The sequence below is a fragment of the Cantharellus anzutake genome (genome assembly GCF_015039405.1).
Source record: "Cantharellus anzutake strain C23 chromosome Unknown EI90scaffold_236, whole genome shotgun sequence".
Classification (NCBI taxonomy): Eukaryota; Fungi; Basidiomycota; class Agaricomycetes; order Cantharellales; family Hydnaceae; genus Cantharellus; species Cantharellus anzutake.
Window position 1 is genome coordinate 69888 of NW_024067186.1, and position 7179 is coordinate 77066.

Here is a 7179-nt window from a genome sequence, read left to right on the forward strand (position 1 = left end):
TGCCCAATCCCCCCATAGCTGGCGGTTCGGTCGATGAGGCAAACAAGACCTGCATTCCAATACATATCCCAAAATACGGTTTTCCAGATTTGATGTATTCTCTCAGTGGCTCCAAAAGGCCCTTTTGAGCGAGGTTGACGATGGCTGTTTCGAAGGCACCAACACCAGGAAATATAAGTTTCTGTAAAGATAGTGACGATAAATTCGCGTGTCAGTAATCATTCGGATGAATTCAAGCGTATGTAGTTGCAAATGAACGAATGCAGCAGCCAACGCTTGGCTTGTCCAATCACTCACTCGCTCACTAACTCACTCACATCGGCTTTAAGAAAGTCCTCTGGCGAGTTAATCCATTCGAACGTATAACCAAGCTCGGTCAGTGAATTAGCCAAACTTCGCACGTTTCCTGCGCCATAGTCTAAAAGATATAGGCGTCTTGTGCCGCCGTCACTTGGGGACATCGGGCAGAGGAGTTGTGACGATCGAGCCCAAACTGCCGAAATGACTCATCGGGCTCGGGCCTGCCCTTTTTGGAATGTCGTTCCGGTGAAACTTGATATTCCGTCCTCTGACGCTGCTTCAGCCTACCATCCTGCCAACTCATAGTTACAGTGAATCACTTGAACGTACTATGTAGGATAGGAAATCGATTGGGAGGACTGAACACTAAGGAAAAGGATTCCAAACGAATTCATGGGCCTTTCATGACGCCTTAACAACAATCCAAACAAAATGCGCCCCAGAAGAGCTTCCAGACTATCAGATATCCCTGACTGATCACCATCGATGCATTTCACATTCTATCAGAGTATTCTCTCCGTTGGAGAACAACGTTCGTTATTTCTCGCGTCCTTGAAGCCACCTTTAGTCCTTCAGGTACAGAGAGGATGGAAGCCGCATGATCTCTTATCATTACCGTTTTCCCAGTTACTTTCCAATGACTCGTATGACATCTGGGAGGTCTGTATTACTCAACGCAATTTCATAGTGCATAACTTCCAGGCGTTATGTTGGACACTAATGTTCCATTCACCCAAATCATCCCGGGCATTCCAGATTTGGTTTGGAGAAAAACCAGAGAGTTTCGCCGCCCCCATACATGATGTCTCGAGGTGCTACTACAGAGAGGCTTTCGATTTCAACTGGCTATCGTTTGCAGACCACTTCTTGGGCATAATGCTGGTGTCTGTCTACGGAATTTACCTTCTGCTCTGCAAAGAAGTCAACATTCAGGGCATTACTCTTAGAAGGATTTACACTGCTATATTCTATGCTTGGGGATCCACAGCGGAGTTGCACCTGCTCGTACTGGATGAACGATAGCACAACATCGTTATAGTCGTTCCCTCCCCTCACCATTGGTCTTGGCGAGTAATCCTTATACTGCTGTGCTACCCCCCTCCCGGAAATTCTTGCGATCTCCAATGGATTCTGTGTCTAACTTGACGAAGCGGTCCGGAAATTTTACTGGCGTGTCAGATCTTCATCTGCGCCACCGCCGGACAAAAGCGCTTCGCGATTCAGTTGTGCTCATATTGATGGCATCGGGGTGTCTGCGATGAGCTTACATGTGTTGTCCCGTCTGGGACGTAACGATAACGGAGAGTCTCAGATGTCCAGCATATTTGATGCTTACATTGAAGCCTGTTCCTTTGGGTTCAGACGTACTGCCGTGCAACTCCTAAAACAAGGGGGGGAAATGTTCATCCTCCTCTTCCCCTGCCAGTGGCGCGGGAAGAGTCAGATGCATGGCGTACGTGTGGCGGGCCGGATGCAATGTTTCATCAATGGTTAAGACAGGGTCCGAGACTTAGTATGGACGATCACGAACACAACCAGAAGCCACAACCCCAAAGGATTACATTCTTGGAAGTAAATTCTTATCCTGTATTGGTAATCTCATGTGCGCCGCAGCACAAGATAACAATAAATTCGGCCAACTCCGCTGTAAACATTGATAGGAACATGGATCGTCCACAAACTCGTTATGAACAAGGCTAATTGGTTTACTAGTGACCAGTCATAGGTGTCTCTCTCAACAACTGGATGAAAATCTAGTTGAAGAAAACGCTCACATCGCCGAAAACCATGTGGAGCACGATGATATAAGGACCAGCCATGCAAATTCCCCAGTAGCTAGCAGCCAGTCCTCCAAAAGTCATAATAATGCGCCCGTCCTGGAGCATCTTCGTCCTGCCAACCGTTCTACTTCTTCCCATCGTCGCAGCTGATTTTCACGCTGGCTCAGTCACCTGCAAACAGTTCTGGCCATGGGTCGAACATGATAAATATGGGGTCATCGTCCCTGGGAACCGAGGTAGGCCGAGGACCACTTGAACCGAACCCTGCCCCCTAAGTGCTTAACCATGCATGCATGCATGCTTGCCCCCCAAACAGACGTCTGCGATGTGGTATCGGGTCCGTACTCTAATCAAGGGTTTAAATATGGGCCAGAAATGACCGCTACGCTTTGCGGTGCTACAATTACCATTTCCAACACCCAATCGTGGACGAGCTCAGACGGGGGAAGTGGAATATGCTATCAGATCAATGGTGGAAGCGGAGTGGACAGTACGTGCTGGAATGGGGACTTCGGGGAGTGCACATGGACTGATCATATCTGGTGCGAGTCGAACTTGTGCAAGTAGAAGGGGGAAAGTTGTCCTAGCATCTAGTGACGCCAGCACGGTAACCCTTGTAATTTTCTAGTTCCGGAGATTGTAAACCTATGTTCAGACTATCACGATGCGTTTGTATTTTTCTCGCTTTTGAAATTGTAGCTCATGTATATACTATACCTGCCGGAATCTTCGGTACCCGCAAGTCGCGTTAATCGAAGGGATGCTGAGGGTCTGTCCATCGTCCTCGAGGATTGGCTGTACATCGAACTGTGCAACTGTGCTGCCCATAGCTTGTCATGCAGAGAGCGCGCCACTCACTCAATGAGGCCGATGAAGCGCCTCCATCCTAACAAGAGCTTCCAGAAATAAGGGCAGTCAAGTCATTCCTGAGTCCTGAAACAGCGAAGAGATGCAGGGACCCGCATGGTCAGCTAGCAGCCAATTGAAAAGGAGCGATCAATGATTCATGCATGGCCGCCCCTCAGCCTGCATGTTCTCCAGCGAGCTAACTAATCAAGTAACCACACGACCGTCTGATGTAAGCAATTGGAACCTCATTACATTCCTTTGCGCATTTGGGGGATAGCACCGATATATAGCCCGTTCATCCCTGTCTGATGTCTGATGTGGGAGCTAGCTGGGGCCGGAGACAAGAACCGAACTAGCCTTCCTGACCGCCGAAGACCAGTGACCGTTGTTTCGAAGATCACTCGACACTACCGGCCTGGCACAGCAGGTGCTGCCTCTCCTCCCCCCTTCTTCACGTATGTGTCACTTACTAGTACTATGTGGTATGTGCAAAAGCTGGAAGCCCAACTACAGTCGTTCCGTAGACGCGTAGGCAAATGCTGTTGTAAAATGAATATCGGGACGCGAGCCCGAGAACTGAGAGGCCACTCGTGAGCTCCTAGCTTAAAAGAGGAATTGGCAAGCCAGCGACGACACAAGTGTAAAGCTAGCTAGGTCCTATATATGATAGTAACTTTTTAGATTATGTCGATATGTGCTATGATTGTTGTTGTTCATGGACGGTTGGCAGCTAGCAGTACAGCTAGCCATGCATGCATAGAGCAACTCGTCAGGCACACGAGGGATACATAATCTTGGTATGGTCTGAGATCGATCCCCCGGATTGTCTGTACTAGTGAACTACGCATCTACGCCAACTGATCGCTGGAGTACCAGGACTTCAGCGTAGCTAGCTGCCCATATGCATATATATTCCAATAGAGGCTGGGTATCCTGCCCACTTATACAGATTGTCGAGCAACGGCTTATGGATAACATGCGAGGTGACGTTCGTTCGTGGCCGATGACCCACGGACTCGGCAGTCGTCTCTAGTTTTGGTCGAAAAATAATAGTAGCTCTTCTTCACTAGCCGATCACACGAGTAAAGCAAGTGAACACAGCGATATTGGAGGCCATTATCTCTAGCTCGGGTCTCAACGGCATTCACCCAAGAGCGACGGCTTGTGGTAGCGACGTCATTCTATGGGCACCCATGAGCCCAATCTCAGAGACGTGGCTGGAAAGAGAACGACATTTAAAGTGGAGTCGATACGCCTCGGGATCACAGTCCAGTTCGCACTACGCCACCCGACGTGTTCATTTTTATTAGCCTCAAAAGACGCAGTAGTAGAACATCGCCTTGAGAGTGTGTAAGCATAAGAAGAATAGCAAAGGATGGAGGAAGCAAATAAAAGTGAAGTTCGTCTAGCGGGTTCCGTAATTGATGAAAGGGAAGATGGTCGACATAATTTAGCCAGAGCCACCAGAATAAACCTTGCCGAACATGATATCCTGAAGCTTGTCGTATAGTGACAACACACCAGCACCAGCAATACCACGGAGAATGTTCGCACTCAAGTCACGCGCATCAGTAAAATGAATGCCGCACTGCAGAAAAAAGTCATAGCTTACCCAGCACCTTTGAACAGCGACTTGGAGCCCTCCTTTTTGATGATTTGAGAACCGGCATCAAACATGGACTTGTAGTGAACCTTGGAACCAGAAGTCATCATCATACGACGACTACCGAATTGGTGGGTCAACATGTAGTTGGACGCGGTAACAAGGCCACGTACCGAATAGTGTCAAGAGGATAAGAAGCGAGACCAGAAGCGACAGTAACACCCCAGCCGAGAAGGAAAGAAGCCAAGAAGCTACCCTCCAAAGCGCCGACCAGAACGACAGGCTCTGAATTAACCAGGGAAAAATGAAGTGAGTAACAGGGGATAGCATATGATCGAGGAAACCCACTCAATGAATCATAGACACCAAAGTAGAGACCACGGTAAACAATAATTCCCACGACCGAAGGAACGAATCCTCGGTAGAGACCAGCAATACCATCAGATGCGAGGGTCTTCTTGTAAACATCGACGAGACCGTTGAACTGACGCTGGCCACCAGATTTCGCAGTCTTGTTGTCGTTAGCGAGACGCGTACGAGCATAGTCGAGAGAGTAGACGAAGAGGAGCGACGAAGCACCAGCAGCAGCACCGGAGGCAATATTGCCAGCGAACCATCTCCAGTAGCCTTCGTTCTTCTTGAACCCGAATAGGGACTTGAAGTAGTCCTCTGCAGCCGAACGCCGTTTAGTATCGGGTAAGTAAATTTAATGTATTGTCACTGACTGAAGGCGAAGTTGAGAGCTTGCGTGGGGAAGTATCGGATGACGTTGGCTGTGTTACCACGCCACAGTGAAATGACGCCCTCCTCAGCATAAGTGCGGCGGAAGCAGTCAATGACGCCTTTGTAGGGGGTGGTGAGACGACCTTGCTTGATCTGATGACCGGTAGAAATTTCACACATAGCATTCAGCGAGTGCACTTCAGCACCATCTGGCTAAAATAACTCACCATCTCATCCTGATTTTGGATGAGCAGCTTGATGCGCTCAATGGGGGCCGCAGAAGTCTTGGCAACAGCCTACACGTCAAAAGAGCAAATATGGGTAGTAAAAAAAAAATCAAAAAAGCAGTTACTGGGCTAGTGATTGTGGTTACATACCGCAGACACACCACCCATCATGAAGTCGACTGCATACGCAGAGGAAAGCAAGAGAATCAATCAGAAAATCACTTTGAAGGCCATAGATAGCCGTGTCACCAAAGGTGGCCACGGCGTAGGAGCTAAAGAAGCACATACCTGCGAACTCCTTAGGAGTCTTGGTCTTTTTCTTGGTGTCAGCCATCGCAGACAGCTAGCGTGAATGAAGTATAGGGGAGTGGGGGATAGTACAACTGCTGTGAAAAAAGGGAACGTAACCAACTTTTAACGACGGAAACAAGCGGGAAAGCCCGGCATCTAAGACGCTTATGTCATCTCATTTGCATATGGAAGACCCGAGAATGGAATGAAAACGGTCGTTAACATCGAGTTAGACCGGACGATAGAACTGGGATGACAATGGGAATGGAAAAAAATAATTACAACTATGTATGTAACTAATGTCAAGGACCTCGCACGAAGCGAACCACACGAGAAATAACTGAACATCAAGGGCGCATCGGAACAACATTGCTCGGCCAATCAGTCCCGCATCCACGACGGTGGGGGCTCGGAAGTCGGCGGAGACCGTGAATTATTAAGGGAACGAAGCGGTGGAAGGCGAATATGTGGACGAGAGCTATCACTGGAACCACCGATGAATGTTATGGGGGGACTCCGAAGGCGAGGAGAGTTGAAGGCGAAAAAAGGGCTGGATGCCGTAGGGGTCACATGCGGCAGGTATGATGAGGTTTGCGGAGGAGAGCATGAATAATACTGCCCGGAGCTTTCCCTTCCGCCGCCATAGCCTCGGGCCCCAACATCTGGCATGCCACCGGTCCAATCTGGAGGCCGTCCAACATAATTTCCGCCATATGTATCCCCTGAAGAGACTGAGTCGTCTGTCCGCAGACGTTTGGAAAACGCGGGTCGTTGGTCATTGACATCATGAGATCCTCTGCGCTTTGAACCATTCGTGGCTGGTCGCGGGGTAGCACGAGGGTTACCGTCAGAGTCAGAGTCGGAATCAAACGTCAAATCAATGACTTGGGGTGCCTTTTCCCGACCGCCTGCTCTGGTAGCAACACGTGTCTCTCCGGAGCTCTTTGAAGTAGTGGACATGTGCGAGAGGTCATGCTTATGGACCTGTTCATCACCGTCATCGTCCGAGTCAACAAAGAAAACATTGTTGCCATTGGGTTGGGCAGAGGGTAGCATGGGTTTCTGATCCGGAGACAGATCGCGTTTAACACTGACAGGTGCCGGCTTTTTGGACTCCCATCCTGCGGAGGAGAATTCGCCATCTTCGGTATGCCACTCTCCGTCAGGTTCAATGATAACGTCTTCGACGGTATCAGGTGTGACGTTGAGGATGTTACTAACGTATCTAATCAAATACGTCAGATAGCATTCTCATCAATTTCGCAATCGCTCACCCATCCATGATCAGGTCATCCACATTTAAGGCCTTATCACATACTGGGCAGAGATATGTGGTTGTCTGCTCCATCATCATGAACCAGCTAGTCGCGTCAAAACATTGTGAATGTAGACAAAGCTGCGAACG